The sequence below is a fragment of the Poecilia reticulata genome, chromosome 18 (assembly GCF_904066995.2).
Source record: "Poecilia reticulata chromosome 18, P_reticulata-male-v2, whole genome shotgun sequence".
Taxonomy (NCBI): domain Eukaryota; kingdom Metazoa; phylum Chordata; class Actinopteri; order Cyprinodontiformes; family Poeciliidae; genus Poecilia; species Poecilia reticulata.
This window is the reverse complement of record NC_088847.1, coordinates 29,300,989-29,325,485: the sequence shown is the minus strand read 5'-3', so window position 1 is coordinate 29,325,485 and position 24,497 is coordinate 29,300,989. Positions and strand designations below refer to the sequence as shown.

The window sequence follows — 24,497 nt, the reverse complement described above, 5'->3', positions numbered from 1 at the left end:
AGCAGTTTTAGCTGGAACAATGTAGGTGTAGTAGCAGGTTGTTGTCAGTAGGTGGCAGCACGAAATTATCATATCTGATATAAAGGCTTTTTATTAAACATTAAAAGTTTAATATAAACATTATATATAAAAACATAGCAAATGAAGCTTTTTAAAACATAAGTTTATGTGTAATTATTTAATACTGTGCTTCTCTCATATGAACTCAGGTAGTAAAATAAATTAATAATAATGGGAAAAAATAAATGAATAAGAAGGAGTTTACTCTAATGAGCTATCACTCTTAGCTACCAAGGAGACATACGTAATTTTCACTCAATCAGCACTTTATTCAATATTGCAAGAACAACCTAACAATATTCTCAGTGCTTTTTCTTTTCCTTTTTTTCCCAGACTGGGTGTCAAACTCCAGTCCTCAAGGGTCGGTGTCCTGCAACTTTTAGATGTGCCTCTGCTGCACCACACCTGAATAGAATAATCAGGTCATTAAGGCTCTGGAGAACCGAACTACACTAGGAGGAGGTAATTAAGCCATTTCATTCCAGCGTTTTGTACCTCTGGCACATCTAAAAACTGGAGGACAGCGGCCCTTGAGGACTGGAGTTTGACACCTGTGGTTCTAACTAAACACTCCCTCCCTACTTGTACTTGGTCTTGAGTTATCAAGCAGTTTGCAAGCATTATGTTTTACCACCATACAAAAAGAGTCACAGGTTACACATATAACTAATGAAACTATTTTCTAAATTTCCACTAACAATAAACCCATCAATAAAAGAGGAGACTCGCAGCAGAAAATTCAAAGCGGAACTAAAAATTATTTCCTGTTTCTTCAGTAAAGCCACTGAAGTGAAACACACAAAATATAAAAACAAAGAACACGGGATACTCTTAGCTTTTCTTTTGTCAGTCGGTTGTGTGAAAACGGGTTTGAAGTTTAGCTAAATATGTGAAAGTTTTTAATAAAAATGTCTGAGAGAGAGTTTATCAACGAGCAGGAAACTCCTGCTGAAGAAACATTCACAGAGTTGAAAGAAATCAACGTCAAGATCGAAGAAGAGATGGAGGATCAGCGCAGACCGCTGGATTTCACCCGGATACCGAAGACCGTCTTACACCGAATAGGTACGAAACACCTTCAGGTTTTACTGATACCGATGAGCCCATAGACATAATAAAAGAATAGACGTCTCATGGATATGAGGTTGCTCTATGTTGTTGTTATGTGTCATTGGTAGATGTCGTTGCTCTATGTTGCATGTAGATGTTGCATATGTCTGTTATATATTTCTATGTTGTCGTTCATTTCGTTGGTCCGTGTTGCTATTGCCTGTTCTCTTTGCCATTATAAAGTCTTGAAGTAGGTCATGTCTGATCAAAGTGTTTATTAGATATTACAAAAATGTTGGTCTTTTAATGTCAGTGGTTCCAAAATACTTAGATTTCTACTTCATATTGTCTTTATGCATTAGTCAGGGCAGCTAATGAGGTTGATGGGTGCTATGCGCAGCCTTCCGTTTTTTTTTCCTTTTTAAATCTAATATATTTGGGAAGGAGTTTCACTTTTTGATCTTCTCTCTCATTTACTGAAGCGCAACTCAGTTTTTAACAAATTCTGTAGTTTTCAGTGTACTTCTAAATCTGTTCCTTATTCGCATCATTTCGGGCTTGCTACTGCCTCTAGTGGCGTGGGGTGGTAACACAACTAATATAATTACTAAATCATAATACCACGACGTCTTTATTATTTACTATTAATTCGGCATTACGAAATTAATAGTAAATCATGCCAGTAAGATAAATTACTGGCATTTTTGCCAGTAAAAGATAATTCATATTTTATCTTATCAAACTATATTTCATTTTCTTAAGCATGTACAGCTAATTAAATGACAAACAATACTTTCATACTTTATAAATAATATCTATATAACTCCATCAATAACAGGAGGAACAAAGGAAATGAGACATGAGAAATATGATCAACTATAATAAAACTATAATTTGCAATGTAAGAAAAATTTAATTCAACAAAAGTCAATGAACAAATGAGTTAAGAACAGAGAAATAACCAGGGTTGTTAAACAGATACTAGCAAAAATTCATATTTTTGTTTTTATGATGCCATGTTTAATATTATGAGACTTTTTGTTGATAGAGTTGTATAGGAAAAAATAAGAAAATTATTTAATCTATTAAGGTGGAAATTTTCCTGTGACTCTAAAACAATAAATCAAATTCATTGAATCACATTATCAACAATTTGTGAATAGAGCAGAAGCTCGTAGCACGCTATAGGTGTTATCTTTTATTTTGGTTAAGAAAAGTTTTGCACAGTCGATAAATAACTTCTAACAGATGTTAACAGATGGCAAGAGGAACCAGAACACAGTAACACCTTCATGAACTCAGAGGTTCAAACTGATGAATAAAGACGATGGATGCTCTCTGCTGAAATATTTCTTGCCGTCTTTCATGTTCTTTCAGCAAACGGTTGAGACAGAGTTGTTTTTGGCTTCACCATTATTTACCTGCTGTTATACCTGCCATTCAAATTATTCTTAAAAGATTGTCTTAAAAATCTTTAAGACAAAGATGTTTGTCTAAAAGATAAAAATGTTGGATTTTACAATACATGTGCATTTAAAATCCAATAAGGTAAATAAAAATTGCTCCAAAAGACTAAATATGGCAATAATTTTATATATTTATGGACGTGCACATGTTCGCTGAAGACTATTTTTATTTTAGTTTTTAATTATTGTGAAGGGTTCATTGACTCACATTTTGAAGCTTTTGTTTTGTCTTTTTGTCCAGATCTCCCAACAAGCTGCTTGAGTAAAGAGGAGGAGGTTCTGAACGAGCCCAGCAACCAGGAAAACTCCACTTTACATCAGGAGGAACCAGAACCTCTGCAGTTGGAACAGGAGCAAGAGGAACCAGAACCTCTGCAGATGAAACAGGAGCAAGAGGAACCAGAACCTCTGCAGATGAAACGGGAGCAAGAGGAACCAGAACCTCTGCAGATGAAACGGGAGCAAGAGGAACCAGAACCTCTGCAGATGAAACAGGAGCAAGAGGAACCAGAACCTCTGCAGATGAAACAGGAGCAAGAGGAACCAGAACCTCTGCAGATGAAACGGGAGCAAGAGGAACCAGAACCTCTGCAGATGAAACAGGAGCAAGAGGAACCAGAACCTCTGCAGATGAAACAGGAGCAAGAGGAACCAGAACCTCTGCAGATGAAACAGGAGGAAGAGGAACCAGAACTTCTGCAGATGAAACGGGAGCAAGAGGAACCAGAACCTCTGCAGATGAAACAGGAGCAAGAGGAACCAGAACTTCTGCAGATGAAACAGGAGCAAGAGGAACCAGAACTTCTGCAGATGAAACGGGAGCAAGAGGAACCAGAACCTCTGCAGATGAAACAGGAGCAAGAGGAACCAGAACATCAACAGTTCAAAGAGGAAGAGAAGCAACTCTGCATCAGTCAGGATGAAGAGCAGCTTGTGCTGAAACGGGAGACTGATGACATGTTGGTGACCAAACAGAAAGGCAAAACTGAGACTTCAAAACAAAAAAAACACAAGAAAGGTCACCCAAAACAAAAACTATATTCTTGTAAAATTTGTGACAAAACATTTTCTCGAAATAATTCCTTTATGACACACATGACAACTCACACGACTAAGAAACTTTTCACATGTTCCACCTGTGGAAAAGATTACACTCACAAAAATCATCTCAATGATCACATGAGAATTCATACAGGGGAGAAACCGTACACATGTGCAGCTTGTGGAAAAAGTTTCCATCAAATCAGCATTTTAAACAGACACATGAGAATTCACTCGGGTGAGAGGCCTTACATTTGCACAACCTGTGGAAACAGTTTTGTATCTAAATTTCAATTACATGATCACATGAAAATTCACACTGGTGAGAAGCCTTTCTCTTGTGAGACCTGTGGAAAATGTTTCCGGAGGAATCGTAACTTGGTTAGTCACATCAGAGTTCACACAGGTGAGAAGCCTTTCTCATGTGGAACCTGTGGAAAAGGTTTCTCTCATAAACACAGTTTAAAATGTCACATGAGAACTCACTCTGGCAAGAAACCTTTCTCATGTCTGATCTGTAGAAAAAGTTTAACTTCTAAATCTAGCTTAACTGTTCACTTGATGACTCACACAGGTGAGAAACCTTTCTCATGTGAGATCTGTGGAAAAAGTTTAACTTCTAAATCTAGCTTAACTGTTCACATGATGACTCACACAGGTGAGAAGCCTTTCTCATGTGGAACCTGTGGAAAAGGTTTCTCTTTTAAAAAAAGTTTAAATGTTCACATGAGAATTCACACTGGTGAGAAGCCTTACTCATGTGGGACCTGTGGAAAAAGCTTGTCTGATCAAAGAAGTTTAAATCATCACATGACAATTCACACTGGTCAGAAGCCTTACTCATGTGAGATCTGTGGAAAAAGTTTAACTTATAAATACAGTTTAAAACGTCACATGAGAACTCATTCTGGCAAGAAACCTTTCTCATGTCTGATCTGTAGAAAAAGTTTAACTTCTAAATATAGCTTAACTGCTCACATGAGAACTCACACAGGTGAGAAGCCGTTCTTATGTGGAACCTGTGGAAAAAGTTTCTCTTCTAAATGCAATTTAAATGTTCACATGAAAATTCACACAGGTGAGAAACCTTACTCATGTGGGACATGTGGAAAAAGTTTCTCTTATAAACCATATTTAAATATTCACATGAGAACTCACACAGGTGAGAAACCTTTCTCATGTGGGACCTGTGGAAAAAGTTTAACTTATAAACACAGTTTAAATCGTCACATGAGAACTCATTCTGGCAAGAAACCTTTCTCATGTCTGATCTGTAGAAAAAGTTGAACTTCTAAATATAGCTTAACTGTTCACATGATGACTCACACAGGTAAGAAGCCGTTCTTATGTGGAACCTGTGGAAAATGTTTCATTCTTAAAAAAAGTTTATCTGTTCACATGAGAATTCACACAGGCTAGAAACCTTTTTCATGTGGGAGCTGTGGAAAATGTTTTGCTAGAAAACACCTTTTGCATTTTCACATGAGGACTCACAAGTGAGAAGTCCTTCTGTCATGTGGGATCTGTGGAAAAGGTTTTGCTCAAAAATACTATTTAACTTCTCACATCAGAATTCACACATGTGAGAAGTAGCGGCACACTGATTTATCAGCCAGCCGATTAATCTTTGTTGATTTCCTTAATTTTGGGAGATCAGCTGATTCTTGCATGTGAAGCTGGTCTGATCCCCCAATTTTATTGACCTCATCCACTGCTCTCTTCTGCTCTCCGTTGAGCGGTTTGACTATTAGAGCGCCCCCAAACAAAAACTGCAATCGGTGCACCCTTGGTGAAAAGCAAGGAAAAATTTTTTGTAGATCCAGTTTACTTCACTACAAGAAGATTTACACGGGTTAGAAGCCTTTCTGTTGTAGGTTCTGTAGAAAAGGTTTCACTCAAAAGAAATGTAACAGTTCACATGAGAACTCACACAGGTTTGATGGCACAATGTGAACCTCAAGTAAGATTCTTAGTAACCTGCTGTTTGGAAGTGGAGTAATTGCAGGGTTTGACTGCTTTCAGATTTAGACTTCTAAAATTTTGGAATCTTTGTGTGTTTATGCTTTGTACTTATTTATTTTATTTCAATGATTTGGGGAAATGGATGCATTTATTTGACATGGTTTTAATGGTTTTTCTTAAAAAATGTATTGATGATATGGATTGAATTTTAGATAGAAAAATAATTTAAACTTTTAATATAATTTTTAGGTAATAAATTATACTGATGATACTGATGGTCTTTTTCTTTTTTCTGTTTAGTAGAAAATATTAATCAGGAAAACGTTTATATATAAGGCAGCAGAGCTCATCTCTTCCTCCTTAACTTAGCATGAATTTTGATGAATTGCAATGAATTTTAATTTAACCGAGGAAAATATTCATTTTTCAATAAACACTTAACAGATAGTAAAGCTCAGGGATTATTATTCTATTTATTTAATATTCCCTGCTGGAACAATGTTCTTCCTGTGTATTTTCTTTTGAAGTATTTGGTAAACTACTGAAGTACTGAGTAACTGATCATAACACCTGATTTAATATTCAAAATGTGTCCTCAGACAGCCAAAAGTATAAAAGTTATGTGAACATTCTGGTATTTTACAGAGTATTACCAAAACATTTATATAAATAAGGAGTTAGGTTTGGAGGCTGGTTCTAGACCAGATTTACCACAGAGGTCAGGGTAGTCGGTGTTTTTCCATGGCGATACTTGAAAAAGAATTAAACAACATAAACCAGAGCAATATATCATCTTTTGATTAAATCGGTGAGCCAAAGAGTCACTTGTGCAGATCCATGGAAGATGGAGCAGCTAAAGGTGCAGCACCATAATTTTTATGGTTATTGTCATACTTATATGCAATGTCTCTATGTAAAAAGAGACAACAAATATATAAATTTTAAAGCTGGTAAATTTAAATGATGTGCTTAAAACTCATTTTCACTCACTGAACTGACTGAGCCACTGAAATAAACTTCATATTCCATGTTATTGAATGTGACTGTTTAAACATACTCCAGCATATGAATGTTTGAAATCCATTGGAATGAATTCAGCACAGATTGTAGAAAAATAGCTGAGTCACTGATTTCTACAACAGCAGTTTTAGCTGAAACAATGTAGGTGTAGTAGCAGGTTGTTGTCAGTAGGTGGCAGCACGAAATTATCATATCTGATATAAAGGCTTTTTATTAAACATTAAAAGTTTAATATAAACATTATATATAAAAACATAGCAAATGAAGCTTTTTAAAACATTAGTTTATGTGTAATTATTTAATACTGTGCTTCTCTCATATGAACTCAGGTAGTAAAATAAATTAATAATAATGGGAAAAAATAAATGAATAAGAAGGAGTTTACTCTAATGAGCTATCACTCTTAGCTACCAAGGAGACATACGTAATTTTTCACTCAATCAGCACTTTATTCAAATTTGCAAGAACAACCTAACAATATTCTCAGTGCTTTTTCTTTTCCTTTTTTTCCCAGACTGGGTGTCAAACTCCAGTCCTCAAGGGTCGGTGTCCTGCAACTTTTAGATGTGCCTCTGCTGCACCACACCTGAATAGAATAATCAGGTCATTAAGGCTCTGGAGAACCGAACTACACTAGGAGGAGGTAATTAAGCCATTTCATTCCAGCGTTTTGTACCTCTGGCACATCTAAAAACTGGAGGACAGCGGCCCTTGAGGACTGGAGTTTGACACCTGTGGTTCTAACTAAACACTCCCTCCCTACTTGTACTTGGTCTTGAGTTATCAAGCAGTTTGCAAGCATTATGTTTTACCACCATACAAAAAGAGTCACAGGTTACACATATAACTAATGAAACTATTTTCTAAATTTCCACTAACAATAAACCCATCAATAAAAGAGGAGACTCGCAGCAGAAAATTCAAAGCGGAACTAAAAGTTATTTCCTGTTTCTTCAGTAAAACCACTGAAGTGAAACACACAAAAGATAAAAACAAAGAACACGGGATACTCTTAGCTTTTCTCTTGTTAGACGGTTGTGTGAAAACGGGTTTGAAGTTTAGCTAAATATGTGAATGTTTTTAATAAAAATGTCTGAGAGAGAGTTTATCAACGAGCAGGAAACTCCTGCTGAAGAAACATTCACAGAGTTGAAAGAAATCAACGTCAAGATCGAAGAAGAGATGGAGGATCAGCGCAGACCGCTGGATTTCACCCGGATACCGAAGACCGTCTTACACCGAATAGGTACGAAACACCTTCAGGTTTTACTGATACCGATGAGCCCATAGACATAATAAAAGAATAGACGCCTCATGGATATGAGGTTGCTCTATGTTGTTGTTATGTGTCATTGGTAGATGTTGCATATGTCTGTTATATATTTCTATGTTGTCGTTCATGTCGTTGGTCCGTGTTGCTATTGCCTGTTCTCTTCGCCGTTATAAAGTCTTGAAGTAGGTCATGTCTGATCAAAGTGTTTATTAGATATTACAAAAATGTTGGTCTTTTAATATCAGTGGTTTCAAAATACTTAGATTTCTACTTCGTAGTGTCTTTATGCATTAGTCAGGGCAGCTAACGAGGTTGATGGGTGCTATGCGCAGCCTTCCGTTTTTTTTCTTTTTAAATCTAATATATTTGGGAAGGAGTTTCACTTTCAGAAAGTATTTGATCTTCTCTCTCATTTACTGAAGCGGAACTCAGTTTTTAACAAATATTGTAGTTTTCAGTGTACTTCTAAATCTGTTCCTTATTCGCATCATTTCGGGCCTCCTTGCCTCTAGTGGCGTGGGGTGGTAACACAACTAATATAATTACTAAATCATAATACAACGACGTCTTTATTATTTACTATTAATTTCGGCATTACGAAATTAATAGTAAAACATTCCCGTAAGATTAATTACTGGCATTTTTGCCAGTAAAAGATAATTTATATTTTATCTTATCAAACTATATTTCATTTTCTTAATCATGTGCAGCTAATTAAATGACAATACTTTCATACTTTATAAATAATATCTATATAACTCCATCAATAACAGGAGGAACAAAGGAAAAGAGACATGAGAAATATGATCAACTATAATAAAACTATAATTTGCAATGTAAGAGAAATTTAATTCAACAAAAGTCAATAAACAAATCAGTTAAGAACAGAGAAATAACCAGGGTTGTTAAACAGATACTAGCAAAAATTAATATTTTTGTTTTTATGATGCCATGTTTAATATTATGAGAGACTTTTTGTTGATAGAGTTGTATAGGACAAAATAAGATGAAAATTATTTAATCTATTAACGTAAGGTAAATAAAAATTGCTCCAAAAGACTAAATATGGCAATATTTTTATATATTTATGGACGTGCACATGTTCACTGAAGACTAATTTTATTGTAGTTTTTAATTATTGTGAAGGGTTCATTGACTCACATTTTGAAGCTTTTGTTTTGTCTTTTTGTCCAGATCTCCCAACAAGCTGCTTGAGTAAAGAGGAGGAGGTTCTGAACGAGCCCAGCAACCAGGAAAACTCCACTTTACATCAGGAGGAACCAGAACCTCTGCAGATGAAACAGGAGCAAGAGGAACCAGAACCTCCGCTGTTGGAACGGGAGCTAGAGGAACCAGAACCTCCGCTGTTGGAACGGGAGAAAGAGGAACCAGAACCTCCGCTGTTGGAACGGGAGAAAGAGGAACCAGAACCTCCGCATTTGGAACGGGAGCAAGAGGAACCAGAACCTCCGCTGTTGGAACGGGAGCAAGAGGAACCAGAACCTCCGCTGTTGGAACGGGAGAAAGAGGAACCAAAACATCAACAGATCACAGAGGAAGAGAAGCAACTCTGCATCAGTCAGGATGAAGAGCAGCTTGTGCTGAAACAAGAGACTGATGACATTTTGGTGAACAAACAGAAAGGCACAGCTGAGACTTCAAAACAAAAAAAGCACAAGAAAGGTCACCCAAACCAAAAACTATATTCTTGTAAAATTTGTGATAAAACCTTTTCTCGAAATTATTCCTTGACAACACACATGACAACTCACACGGCTGAGAAACCCTTCACATGTGCAGCTTGTGGAAAAACTTTCCATCAAACCAGCACTTTAAACAGACACATGAAAACACACTCGGGTGAGAGACCTTACACATGCACAACCTGTGCAAAAAGCTTTGTATCTAGATCTCACTTACTTGATCACATGACAATTCACACTGGTGAGAAGCCTTTCTCTTGTGAGACCTGTGGGAAAAGTTTCCGGAGGAAACCTGACTTGGTTAGGCACAAGAGAATTCACACAGGTGAGAAGCCCTTCTCTTGTGAGATCTGTGGAAAAAAAGTCACTCAAAAATCCCATTTAACTTCTCACATCGCTTCTTTACACATGTGAGAAGTAGCGGTGCACTGATTTATAAGTCAGCTAATTAATATATGTTTTCCTTAATTTTGGGAGATCAGCTGATTCTTGCATGTGAAGCTGGTCTGATCCCCCAATTTTATTGACCTCATCCACTGCTCTCTTCTGCTCTCCATTGAGCGGTTTAACTATTCGAGCGCCCCAAAACAAAAACTGCAATCGGTGCACCCTTAGTGAAAAGCGAGGAAAATGTTTTGTGTAGATCCAGTTTACTTCATCACAAGAAGATTCACACGGGTTAGAAGTCTTTCTGTTGTAGGTCCTGTAGAAAAGGTTTCACTCAAAAGAAATGTAACAGTTCACATGAGAACTCACACAGGTTTGATGGCACAATGTGAACCTCAAGTAAGATTCTTGGTAACCTGCTGTTTGGAAGTGGAGTAATTGCAGGGTTTGACTGCTTTCAGATTTAGACTTCTAAAATTTTGGAATCTTTATTGTGTGTTTATGCTTTGTACTTATTTATTTTATTTCAATGATTTGGGGAAATGGATGCATTTATTTGACATGGTTTTAATGATTTTTCTTAGAAAATGTATTGATGACATGAATTTAATTTTAGATAGAAAAATTATTTACATTTTTAATATAATTTTTAGGTAATAAATTATTATACTGATGGTCTTTTTCTTTTTCTGTTTAGTAGAAAACATTAATCAGGAAAACGTTTATATATACAGCAGCAAAGCTCATCTCTTCCTCCTTAACTTAGCATGAATTTTAATTTAACTGTGGAAAATATTCATTTTTCAATAAACACTTAACAGATAGTAAAGCTCAGGGATTATTATTCTATTTATTTAATATTCCCTGCTGGAACAATGTTCTTCCTGTGTATTTTCTTTTGAAGTATTTGGTAAACTACTGAAGTACTGAGTGACCATAACACCTGATTTCATATTCAAAATGTGTCCTCAGACAGCCAAACGTATAAAAGTTATGTGAACATTCTGGTATTTTACAGAGTATTACCAAAAATATTTATATAAATAAGGAGTTAGGTTTGGAGGCTGGTTCTAGACCAGATTTACCACAGGGGTCAGGGTAGTCGGTGTTTTTCCATGGCGATACTTGAAAAAGAATTAAACATAAACCAGAGCGATATTTCATCATTTGATATAATCAGTGAGCCAAAGAGTCACTTGTGTCTCCAGAGGTTGCAGATCCATGGAAGATGGAACAGCAGCTAAAGGTGCAGCAACATAATTTTTATGGTTATTGTCATACTTATATGCAATGTCTCTATGTAAAAAGAGACAATAAATATATCAATTTTAAAGCTGGGAAATTTAAATGATGTGCTTAAAACTCATTTTCACTCACTGAACTGACTGAGCCACTGAAATAAACTTCATATTCCATGTTATTGAATGTGACTGTTTAAACATACTCCAGCATATGAATGTTTGAAATCCATTGGAATGAATTCAGCACAGATTGTAGAAAAATAGCTGAGTCACTGATTTCTACAACAGCAGTTTTAGCTGAAACAATATAGGTGTAGTAGCAGGTTGTTGTCAGTAGGTGGCAGCACGAAATTATCATATCTGATATAAAGGCTTTTTATTAAACATTAAAAGTTTAATATAAACATTTTATTAAAACCTTTAGTAAATAAAAATTTTATGAAAACATTTAATAAAAAGCATTAAACTTCATAATGAATTGAAAAAACTTGAAAACATTAGTTTGTGTGTAATTATTTAATATTCTGCGTTTCAGTTTGGTGAACTGAGATAGTGAAATAAATAATAATGGAAAAAGTTAAATGAATAAGGAGTTTACTCTAATGAGCTACCACTCTTTGCTACCAATGAAACATAAGTGATTTTCATTCAAACAGCACTTTATTCAATATTGCAAGTACAACAAAATATTATCAGGGATTTTTTTGTTGTTTTGTTTTGTTTTTTTCACACTGATCTCTTCCAGGGTTGTCAAACTCCAGTCCTCAAGGGTCGGTGTCCTGCAACTTTTAGATGTGCCTCTGCTGCACCACACCTGAATAGAATAATCAGGTCATTAAGGCTCTGGAGAACCGAACTACACTAGGAGGAGGTAATTAAGCCATTTCATTCCAGCGTTTTGTACCTCTGGCACATCTAAAAACTGGAGGACAGCGGCCCTTGAGGACTGGAGTTTGACACCTGTGGTTCTAACTAAACACTCCCTCCCTACTTGTACTTGGTCTTGAGTTATCAAGCAGTTTGCAAGCATTATGTTTTACCACCATACAAAAAGAGTCACAGGTTACACATATAACTAATGAAACTATTTTCTAAATTTCCACTAACAATAAACCCATCAATAAAAGAGGAGACTCGCAGCAGAAAATTCAAAGCGGAACTAAAAATTATTTCCTGTTTCTTCAGTAAAGCCACTGAAGTGAAACACACACAATATAAAAACAAAGAACACGGGATACTCTTAGCTTTTCTCTTGTCAGTCGGTTGTGTGAAAACGGGTTTGAAGTTTAGCTAAATATGTGAATGTTTTTAATAAAAATGTCTGAGAGAGAGTTTATCAACGAGCAGGAAACTCCTGCTGAAGAAACATTCACAGAGTTGAAAGAAATCAACGTCAAGATCGAAGAAGAGATGGAGGATCAGCGCAGACCGCTGGATTTCACCCGGATACCGAAGACCGTCTTACACCGAATAGGTACGAAACACCTTCAGGTTTTACTGATACCGATGAGCCCATTGACATAATAAAAGAATAGACGCCTCATGGATATGAGGTTCAGTTTGTGTCAAAAATAAGTAGAAGTTATGTGTAGATGTCTATCGTCTTTGTTGCATGTAGATGTTGCATATATCTGTTATATATATATATACATATATATATGCTGCATATGTGTTCGCTGCATATGTAGTTCATTTCGTTGGTCCATTCTGTTGGTTCTTTTTTTAATTATTATTATTAAACATTTTTAACAACTGTACAGGATCACGTGGCTTGTATATAAAGGCGATAAGTCTTATAGGTTTATGGCACACAAAATTATAAGTTAACAATAATAATTAAAAAAAGTTAAATAAAATAAAAATAAATGAAATTTGTCAGACATCAGAGGAAAAGCAGAATGATGAGAACAAACAGAAAAAAACAAAGGGGCACTGGTTTTCAAATAAATTCACATCATTTTAGGCGTCCCAGAGCTCTAGTCCATGCTTGTTTTCCCTCAGCTTTAAAGATCTGTAGTTGTTGTCCATTAGAAGGTTTTGAAAGGCTGAAAAGTCAGTTGTTTTATTTCCCCATTTATAGGAGTGGATGAAGAATTTCGCACGGATCAGCAGGTTGTTAAGTATGAGGTCGGTTCTTAAAGCCAAGATATTTATAGTTGCTGACAAACTCAATTTGTGTTCCTACATCAGTTGTAAGCAGTGGAGGGATTTCTGGTAGTTTTCTAGAGCGTGAAAAAACCTTTGCTCAAGTTTTATCCTCATTCAAAACCAACTTCAGAGTTTGTAAGCAAGTTTGATCTACATTAAAAGCAGTTTGCAAATACTGCGTTTCCTGTACAAGTGATGAAGAATAGCAGTAAATTACTAAATCACCTGCATAAAGATGATTAAAAAACATTTGACAGATTTTCACACAAGTTATTTATATAAATGGAGAATCAAGGTGGGCCAAGAACTGAGCCCTGTGGGACGCCATTTAAAATCGTACCTATAGAAGAAGTGAAGCCGGCCAATTGAACTCTCTGGGTTCTGATCGACAGGTAATCAGCTGCCCACATGGTAGCTTGATGCGAGAGCCCAATGCTGTGTGGAATGTCAATTAAAAGCTTGTGATTTACTGTCAAATGCCTTTAATAAATCAATAAACAGAGCAACACGATGCTTTTTGTTATCAAGAGCCTGAATTAGATCATTAATAACCTTTTGAGTGGCAGTAACAGTACTTTGTTTTTTCCTAAAACCAGACTGTACATTTTGTAAAACACAATTAAAATCTAAAAAATCTCCAATTGCTTTGTAACAAATGTTTCAAAAATGTTTGCTAGGATACATAGTTTATAAATTGGTCTGTAATTGTTTACCTGTGACGATTCTCCATTCTTGAATAGAGGCAAAACAAATGCTGATTTCCAGACACTAGGGATTTTATTAGAAATTAGAGGTGGATTAAAAATATGAGACAATGGCTCTGCTGTAAACTCTGCAGCTAATTTTAGAAAAAATGGATCCAGGTTATCTGGCCCAGCTGATTTATGTGGTGTCTGTTTTTCAATTCTCTGAGAACCTCAGCTGTACAAATAGGGGAAAAATTAAAAGTGGTGAAGTTACAATCATTATTCAAAAACTGCTCATCAGTATTTACATTTGGGCCGAATGAATTTAAATCCTCAAATAGAGAACCAACAGAAATAAATGCTCGTTAAAATAATTTAAAATTGCTAATTTATCGGACACCATTTTACTTTTTTTCCAAACAAAATTTGGAAAGTCACTCAGTGGCGCCTGCTCAGTAGCTGATTTCACTGTTTTCCAAAATATCTTTGGATCATTTAAAGTTTTTGTCATCTCGGCAAGGAAATAGTCCAACTTTGCTTTCTTAATTAATAAAGTACATTTATTCTGCAATTTTCTAAAACAGAGCCAGCTCTCCTCAGTATTGTTTTTTCTTGCCCTAGCCCAAGCTGCATCTCTTTGTTTACACAGAACCCCGATAGATGGGGAAAACCGTGGATTATTTCACCCGTTTGCCCTAATTTTACTTATAGGAGCATGTTTATTTATTAGTCTTAAAAACGCTTCATGGAAATACTGCCAGGCAAGGTCAACATTATCAAAAAGAGAGACCCTATTCCACTTAAAATGTAGCAAGTCATGAACAAAAGCTTACTCTTTTAGGCGTTTTAAATCTCTTTTGGTCAAGATACATGGCTTAGGTTTCGGTAACTTGAGATTTCTAACTGTACCTACAGCACAATGTTCACTAAGAACGTTTGCAAAAACTCTGTATATTTAACCCTGTATATTTATGTATTTATGTAGAGTGTTTGTCATTATTACATCATGGAGTGACGATTTTAGAGGGCATTTATTGTTAAGTTGGGTGGGATAATTAATTAACGGGGTGATATTTAAAGAATCACAAATGGTTTTTAAGCTATCTCAAATGCTGTCAATCACTCTAGTTTTAAATCTAACAAAACAAATTAATTTTTATTCAGGTCGGCTAGATATTTGGACAAATTAAGGAGTGCATCACAGACAGCAGAAGGTAATCAATAACACCTTATAACTGTGTATATAACGCTATAAAGTCATAATACTAATGGTCAGATAGTTACTTAGGAAGTAGAGACTTGGAGACGATTTGGTTTAAATATATAGTATTTTACTGCAAGTTACAGTGTGCTCCCATTATATAAGCGCAATCATTGTCTGTGTCCATAAGTATAGCAAATTATAAAGCTGCAACAGCGCCTCCTGCAGTCAGTGTGCAGTGGTCACAGAATATGGGGAAAAGTCCCAGTTTGCAAGAAGCAAATCTTTAAGAGGAGTTAATGTCGGCATATTTCCAAATGTTGGCACACTTGATGTCACTGCAGTTTTATCGCTGGTAAAATTATTAACCACATGCAGACATTGTAAAATCCAAATAAGGTAAATAAAAATTGCTCCAAAAGACGAACAATGGCAGAGATTTTATTATTTTATGGAGGCGTACGTGTTCGATAATGACCATTTTTATTTTAGTTTATGTTAAATAAAGTGAAGGGTTCATTGACTCACATTTTGAAGCTCTTGTTTTGTCTTTTTGTCCAGATCTCCCACAAAGCTGCTTGAGTAAAGAGGAGGAGGAGGTTCTGAATGAGCCCAGCAACCAGGAAAACTCCACTTTACATCAGGAGGAACCAGAACCTCTGCAGATAAAACGGGAACAAGAGGAACCAGAACCTCTGCAGATGAAACGGGAGCAAGAGGAACCAGAACCTCTGCAGATGAAACGGGAGCAAGAGGAACCAGAACCTCTGCAGATGAAACGGGAAAAAGAGGAACCAGAACCTCTGGAGATAAAACAGGAGCAAGAGGAACCAGAACCTCTGCAGATGAAACGGGAGCAAGAGGAACCAGAACATCAGCAGTGCAAAGAGGAAGAGAAGCAACTCTGCATCAGTCAGGATGAAGAGCAGCTTGTGCTGAAACGGGAGACTGATGACATGTTGGTGACCAAACAGAAAGGCAAAACTGAGACTTCAAAACAAAAAAAACACAAGAAAAGTCACCCAAAAAAAAAGCTATATTCTTGTAAAATTTGTGACAAAACATTTTCTAGAAATAATTCCTTGTTAACACACATGACAACTCACACGACAAAAAACTTTTCACATGTTCCACCTGTGGAAAAGATTACCCTCACAAAAATCATCTCAATGATCACATGAGAATTCATACAGGGGAGAAACCGTACACATGTGCAGCTTGTGGAAAAAGTTTCCATCGAATCAGCATTTTAAACAGACACATGAAAATTCACTCGGGTGAGAGGCCTTACACTTGCACAACCTGTGGAAACAGTTTTATAACTAAATTTCAATTACATGATCACATGAAAATTCACACTGGTGAGAAGACTTTCTCATGTGGAACCTGTGGAAAATGTTTCCGGAGGAATCGTAACTTGGTTCGTCACATCAGAGTTCACACAGGTGAGAAGCCTTTCTCATGTGTAACCTGTGGAAAATGTTTCTCTTGTAAAAAAAGTTTAAATGTTCACATGAGAATTCACACTGGTGAGAAGCCTTACTCATGTGGGACCTGTGGAAAAAGCTTGTCTGATGAAAGAAGTTTAAATCATCACATGACGATTCACACTGGTGAGAAGCCTTACTCATGTGGGACATGTGGAAGAAGTTTCATTCATAAAAAAAGTTTAACTGCTCACATGAGAGTTCACACGGGTGAGAAGACAATCTCTTGTGGTACCTGTGGAAGAAATTACTTCAATAATTCTAAGTTAGTTGAGCACATGAGAACTCACACAGGTGAGAAACCTTTCTCATGTGGGACTTGTGGAAAAAGTTTCTCTTTTAAAAACAGCTTAAATGTTCACATAAGAACTCACACTGGTGAGAAACCTTTCTCATGTGAGATCTGTGGAAAAAGTTCAACTCATAAATATAGCTTAACTGCTCACATGAGAACTCACACAGGTGAGAAGCCGTTCTTATGTGGAACTTGTGGAAAAAGTTTCTCTTCTAAAAATAATTTGAATGTTCACATGAAAATTCACACAGGTGAGAAACCTTACTCATGTGGGACATGTGGAAAAAGTTTCTCTTATAAAAAATATTTAAATATTCACATGAGAACTCACACAGGTGAGAAACCTTTCTCATGTGAGACCTGTGGAAAAAGTTTAACTTATAAACACAGTTTAAAACTTCACATGAGAACTCACTCTGGCAAGAAACCTTTCTCATGTCTGATCTGTAGAAAAAGTTTAACTTCTAAATATAGCTTAACTGTTCACATGATGACTCACACAGGTGAGAAGCCGTTCTCATGTGGAACCTGTGGAAAATGTTTCATTCTTAAAAAAAGTTTATCTGTTCACATGAGAATTCACACAGGCGAGAAACCTTTCTCATGTGAGATCTGTGGAAAAAGTTTAACTTCTAAATACAGCTTAACTGTTCACATGATGACTCACACAGGTGAGAAGCCGTTCTCATGTGGAACCTGTGGAAAATGTTTCATTCTTCAAATAAATTTAACTGTTCACATGAGAATTCACACAGGTGAGAAACCTTTTTCATGTGGGACCTGTGGAAAATGTTTTGCTAGAAAACACCTTTTGCATTTTCACATGAAGACTCATACAAGTGAGAGTTTTTTCTCATGTGGGACCTGTGGAAAATGCTTTGCTTTTAGGTCTGTTTTACTTCAGCACATGAGGACTCACAAGTGAGAAGTCCTTCTGTCATGTGGGATCTGTGGAAAAGGTTTTGCTCAAAAATACTATTTAACTTCTCACATCAGAATTCACACATGTGAGAAGTAGCGGCGCACTGATTTATCAGCCAGCCGATTAATCTATGTTGATTTCCTTAATTTTGGGAAATCAGCTGATTCTTGCATGTGAAGCTGGTCTGATCCCCCAATTTTATTGACCTCATCCACTGCTCTCTTCTACTTTCCGTTGAGAGGTTTGACTATTAGAGCGCCCCAAAACAAAAACTGCAATCGGTGCACCCTTGGTGAATAGCAGGGAAAACGTTTTGTGTAGATCCAGTTTACTTCATCACAAGAAGATTCACAGGGTTAGAAGCCTTTCTGTTGTAGGTTCTGTAGAAAAGGTTTCACTCAAAAGAAATGTAACAGTTCACATGAGAACTCACACAGGTTTGATGGCACAATGTGAACCTCAAGTAAGATTCTTAGTAACCTGCTGTTTGGAAGTGGAGTAATTGCAGGGTTTGACTGCTTTCAGATTTAGACTTCTAAAATTTTGGAATCTTTATTGTGTGTTTATGCTTTGTACTTATTTATTTTATTTCAATGATTTGGGGAAATGGATGCATTTATTTGACATGGTTTTAATGATTTTTCTTAGAAAATGTATTGATATGAATTTAATTTTAGATAGAAAAATTATTTAAACTTTTAATATAATTTTTAGGTAATAAATTATTCTGATGATACTGATCGTCTTTTTTTTCTGTTTAGTAGAAAACATTAATCAGGAAAACGTTTATATATACAGCAGCAGAGCTCATCTCTTCCTCCTTAACTTAGCATGAATTGCAATGAATTTTAATTTAACCGAGGAAAATATTCATTTTTCAATAAACACTTAACAGATAGTAAAGCTCAGGGGTTATTATTCTATTTATTTAATATTCCCTGCTGGAACAATGTTCTTCCTGTGTATTTTCTTTTGAAGTATTTGGTAAACTACTGAAGTACTGAGTAACTGATCATAAAACCTGATTTAATATTCAAAATGTGTCCTCAGACAGCCAAAAGTATAAAAGTTATGTGAACATTCTGGTATTTTACAGAGTATTACCAAAAACATTTATATAAATAAGGAGTTAGGTTTGGAGGCTGGTTCTAGACCAGATTTACCACAGAGGTCAGGGTAGTCGGTGTTTTTTATGGCAACACTTGGAAAAGATTTAAACAACATAAACCAGAGCAATATTTTATCATTTGATATAATCAGTGAGCCAAAGAGTCACTTGTGTCTCCAGAGGTTGCAGATCCCTGGAAGATGGAACAGCAGCTAAAGGTGCAGCCCCATAATTTTTATGGTTATTGTCATACTTATATGCAATATCCATATGTAAAAAGAGACAACAAATACATAAATTTTAAACCTGGCAAATTTAAATGATGTGGTAAAAACTCTTTTTCACGCACTGAATTGACTGAGCCACTGAAATAAACTTCATATTCCATGTTATTGAATGTGACTGTTTAAACATACTCCAGCATATAAATGTTTGAAATCCATTGGAATGAATTCAGCACAGATTGTAGAAAAATAGCTGAGTCACTGATTTCTACAACAGCAGTTTTAGCTGAAACAATGTAGGTGTAGTAGCAGGTTGTTGTCAGTAGGTGGCACCACGAAAGTATATCTGATATAAAGGCTTTTTTATTAAACATTAAAAGTTTAATATTAACATTTTATAAAAAACTTTAGCAAATGAAGCTTTTTGAAGAAACAATTAATAAAAAACATAAAACTTCATAACAAAAAACTTAAACATTAGTTTGTGTGTAATTATTTAATACTGTGTTTCACTCAGGTGAACTGAGGTAGTGAAATAAATGAATAATAATGGAAAAAATTAAATAAATAAGAAGGAGTTTACTCTAATGAGCTATCACTCTTAGCTACCAAGGAGACATAAGTGATTTTCATTCTATCAGCACTTTATTCAATATTGTAAGAACAACCTAACAATATTCTCAGTGCTTTTTCTTTTCCTTTTTTATCCCAGACTGGGTGTCAAACTCCAGTCCTCAAGGGTCGGTGTCCTGCAACTTTTAGATGTGCCTCTGCTGCACCACACCTGAATAGAATAATCAGGTCATTAAGGCTCTGGAGAACCGAACTACACTAGGAGGAGGTAATTAAGCCATTTCATTCCAGCGTTTTGTACCTCTGGCACATCTAAAAACTGGAGGACAGCGGCCCTTGAGGACTGGAGTTTGACACCTGTGGTTCTAACTAAACACTCCCTCCCTACTTGTACTTGGTCTTGAGTTATCAAGCAGTTTGCAAGCATTATGTTTTACCACCATACAAAAAGAGTCACAGGTTACACATATAACTAATGAAACTATTTTCTAAATTTCCACTAACAATAAATCCATCAATAAAAGAGGAGACTCGCAGCAGAAAATTCAAAGCGGAACTAAAAATTATTTCCTGTTTCTTCAGTAAAGCCACTGAAGTGAAACACACAAAATATAAAAACAAAGAACACGGGATACTCTTAGCTTTTCTCTTGTCAGTCGGTTGTGTGAAAACGGGTTTGAAGTTTAGCTAAATATGTGAATGTTTTTAATAAAAATGTCTGAGAGAGAGTTTATCAACGAGCAGGAAACTCCTGCTGAAGAAACATTCACAGAGTTGAAAGAAATCAACGTCAAGATCGAAGAAGAGATGGAGGATCAGCGCAGACCGCTGGATTTCACCCGGATACCGAAGACCGTCTTACACCGAATAGGTACGAAACACCTTCAGGTTTTACTGATACCGATGAGCCCATAGAGATAATAAAAGAATAGACGTCTCATGGATATGAGGTTGCTCTATGTTGTTGTTATGTGTCATTGGTAGATGTCGTTGCTCTATGTTGCATGTAGATGTTGCATATGTCTGTTATATATTTCTATGTTGTCGTTCATGTCGTTGGTCCGTGTTGCTATTGCCTGTTCTCTTTGCCATTATAAAGTCTTGAAGTAGGTCATGTCTGATCAAAGTGTTTATTAGATATTACAAAAATGTTGGTCTTTTAATGTCAGTGGTTCCAAAATACTTAGATTTCTACTTCGTAGTGTCTTTATGCATTAGTCAGTGCAGCTAATGAGGTTGATGGGTGCTATGCGCAGCCTTCCGTTTTTTTTCTTTTTAAATCTAATATATTTGGGAAGGAGTTTCACTTTCAGAAAGTATTTGAACTTCTCTCTCATTTACTGAAGCGCAACTCAGTTTTTAACAAATATTGTAGTTTTCAGTGTACTTCTAAATCTGTTCCTTATTCGCATCATTTTTTGGCTTGCTACTGCCTCTAGTGGCGTGGGGTGGTAACACAACTAATATAATTACTAAATCATAATACAACGACGTCTTTATTATTTACTATTAATTTCGGCATTACGAAATTAATAGTAAAACATTCCAGTAAGATTAATTACTGGCATTTTTGCCAGTAAAAGATAATTTATATTTTATCTTATCAAACTATATTTCATTTTCTTAATCATGTGCAGCTAATTAAATGACAATACTTTAATACTTTATAAATAATATCTATATAACTCCATCAATAACAGGAGGAACAAAGGAAATGAGACATGAGAAATTTGATCAACTATAATAAAACTATAATTTGCAATGTAAGAGAAATTTAATTCAACAAAAGTCAATAAACAAATCAGTTAAGAACAGAGAAAAAACCAGTGTTGTTAAACAGATAATAGCAAAAATTAATATTCTTGTTTTTATGATGCCATGTTTAATATTATGAGACTTTTTGTTGATAGAGTTGTATAGGACAAAATAAGATGAAAATTATTTAATCTATTAACGTAAGGTAAATAAGAATTGCTCCAAAAGACTAAATATGGCAATATTTTTATATATTCATGGACGTGCACATGTTCACTGAAGACTAATTTTATTGTAGTTTTTAATTATTGTGAAGGGTTCATTGACTCACATTTTGAAGCTTTTGTTTTGTCTTTTTGTCCAGATCTCCCAACAAGCTGCTTGAGTAAAGAGGAGGAGGTTCTGAACGAGCCCAGCAACCAGGAAAACTCCACTTTACATCAGGAGGAACCAGAACCTCTGCAGATGAAACAGGAGCAAGAGGAACCAGAACCTCCGCTGTTGGAACGGGAGCTAGAGGAACCAGAACCTCCGCTGTTGGAACGGGAGCAAGAGGAACCAGAACCTCCGCATTTGGAACGGGAGCAAGAGGAACCAGAACCTCCGCTGTTGGAACGGGAGAAAGAGGAACCAGAACCTCCGCATTTGGAACGGGAGCAAGAGGAACCAGAACCTCCGCTGTTGGAACGGGAGAAAGAGGAACCAGAACCTCCGCTGTTGGAACGGGAGAAAGAGGAACCAGAACCTCCGCTGTTGGAACGGGAGAAAGAGGAACCAGAACCTCCGCTGTTGGAACGGGAGCAAGAGGAACCAAAACATCAACAGATCACAGAGGAAGAGAAGCAACTCTGCATCAGTCAGGATGAAGAGCAGCTTGTGCTGAAACAAGAGACTGATGACATTTTGGTGAACAAACAGAAAGGCACAGCTGAGACTTCAAAACAAAAAAAGCACAAGGAAGCTCACCCAAACCAAAAACGATATTCTTGTAAAATTTGTGATAAAACCTTTTCTCGAAATTATTCCTTGACAACACACATGACAACTCACACGGCTGAGAAACCCTTCACATGTGCAGCTTGTGGAAAAACTTTCCATCAAACCAGCACTTTAAACAGACACATAAAAACACACTCGGGTGAGAGACCTTACACATGCACAACCTGTGCAAAAAGCTTTGTATCTAGATCTCACTTACTTGATCACATGACAATTCACACTGGTGAGAAGCCTTTCTCTTGTGAGACCTGTGGGAAAAGTTTCCGGAGGAAACCTGACTTGGTTAGGCACAAGAGAATTCACACAGGTGAGAAGCCCTTCTCTTGTGAGATCTGTGGAAAAAAAGTCACTCAAAAATCCCATTTAACTTCTCACATCGCTTCTTTACACATGTGAGAAGTAGCGGTGCACTGATTTATAAGTCAGCTAATTAATATATGTTTTCCTTAATTTTGGGAGATCAGCTGATTCTTGCATGTGAAGCTGGTCTGATCCCCCAATTTTATTGACCTCATCCACTGCTCGCTTCTGCTCTCCGTTGAGCGGTTTAACTATTCGAGCGCCCCAAAACAAAAACTGCAATCGGTGCTCCCTTGGTGAAAAGCCAGGAAAATGTTTTGTGTAGATCCAGTTTACTTCATCAAAAGAAGATTCACACGGGTTAGAAGCCTTTCTGTTGTAGGTTCTGTAGAAAAGGTTTCACTCAAAAGAAATGTAACAGTTCACATGAGAACTCACACAGGTTTGATGGCACAATGTGAACCTCAAGTAAGATTCTTAGTAACCTGCTGTTTGGAAGTGGAGTAATTGCAGGGTTTGACTGCTTTCAGATTTAGACTTCTAAAATTTTGGAATCTTTATTGTGTGTTTATGCTTTGTACTTATTTATTTTATTTCAATGATTTGGGGAAATGGATGCATTTATTTGACATGGTTTTAATGATTTTTCTTAGAAAATGTATTGATGACATGAATTTAATTTTAGATAGAAAAATTATTTAAATTTTTAATATAATTTTTAGGTAATAAATTATTATACTGATGATACTGATGGTCTTTTTCTTTTTCTGTTTAGTAGAAAACATTAATCAGGAAAACGTTTATATATACAGCAGCAAAGCTCATCTCTTCCTCCTTAACTTAGCATGAATTTTAATTTAACTGTGGAAAATATTCATTTTTCAATAAACACTTAACAGATAGTAAAGCTCAGGGATTATTATTCTATTTACTTAATATTCCCTGCTGGAACAATGTTCTTCCTGTGTATTTTCTTTTGAAGTTTTTGGTAAACTACTGAAGTACTGAGTGACCATAACACCTGATTTCATATTCAAAATGTGTCCTCAGACAGCCAAACGTATAAAAGTTATGTGAACATTCTGGTATTTTACAGAGTATTACCAAAAATATTTATATAAATAAGGAGTTAGGTTTGGAGGCTGGTTCTAGACCAGATTTACCACAGGGGTCAGGGTAGTCGGAGTTTTTCCATGGCGATACTTGAAAAAGAATTAAACATAAACCAGAGCAATATTTCATCATTTGATAAAATCAGTGAGTCAAAGAGTCACTTGTGTCTCCAGAGGTTGCAGATCCCTGGTAGAGCAGCTAAAGGTGCAGCAACATAATTTTTATGGTTATTGTCATACTTATATGCAATGTCTCTATGTAAAAAGAGACAATAAATATATCAATTTTAAAGCTGGGAAATTTAAATGATGTGCTTAAAACTCATTTTCACTCACTGAACTGACTGAGCCACTGAAATAAACTTCATATTCCATGTTATTGAATGTGACTGTTTAAACATACTCCAGCATATGAATGTTTGAAATCCATTGGAATGAATTCAGCACAGATTGTAGAAAAATAGCTGAGTCACTGATTTCTACA

The 24,497-nt window shown here is 36.0% G+C and overlaps 2 pseudogenes across 2 annotated transcripts; both read left to right on the top strand.

The window, feature by feature from the left end:
- The first annotated feature begins 800 nt into the window (after positions 1–800).
- LOC145548502 (uncharacterized) lies at positions 801–5,791 on the top strand (annotated as a pseudogene). Its single transcript, XR_014084511.1, has 2 exons — positions 801–1,125; positions 2,818–5,791. The product of XR_014084511.1 is annotated as an uncharacterized LOC145548502 (transcript).
- Positions 5,792–7,177: 1,386 nt separating this feature from the next.
- LOC145548558 (uncharacterized) lies at positions 7,178–23,808 on the top strand (annotated as a pseudogene). The gene is made up of 6 exons (XR_014084564.1): positions 7,178–7,845; positions 9,067–9,986; positions 12,515–12,677; positions 15,800–17,942; positions 20,559–20,718; positions 21,967–23,808. The product of XR_014084564.1 is annotated as an uncharacterized LOC145548558 (transcript).
- The last annotated feature ends 689 nt before the right edge of the window (positions 23,809–24,497 follow it).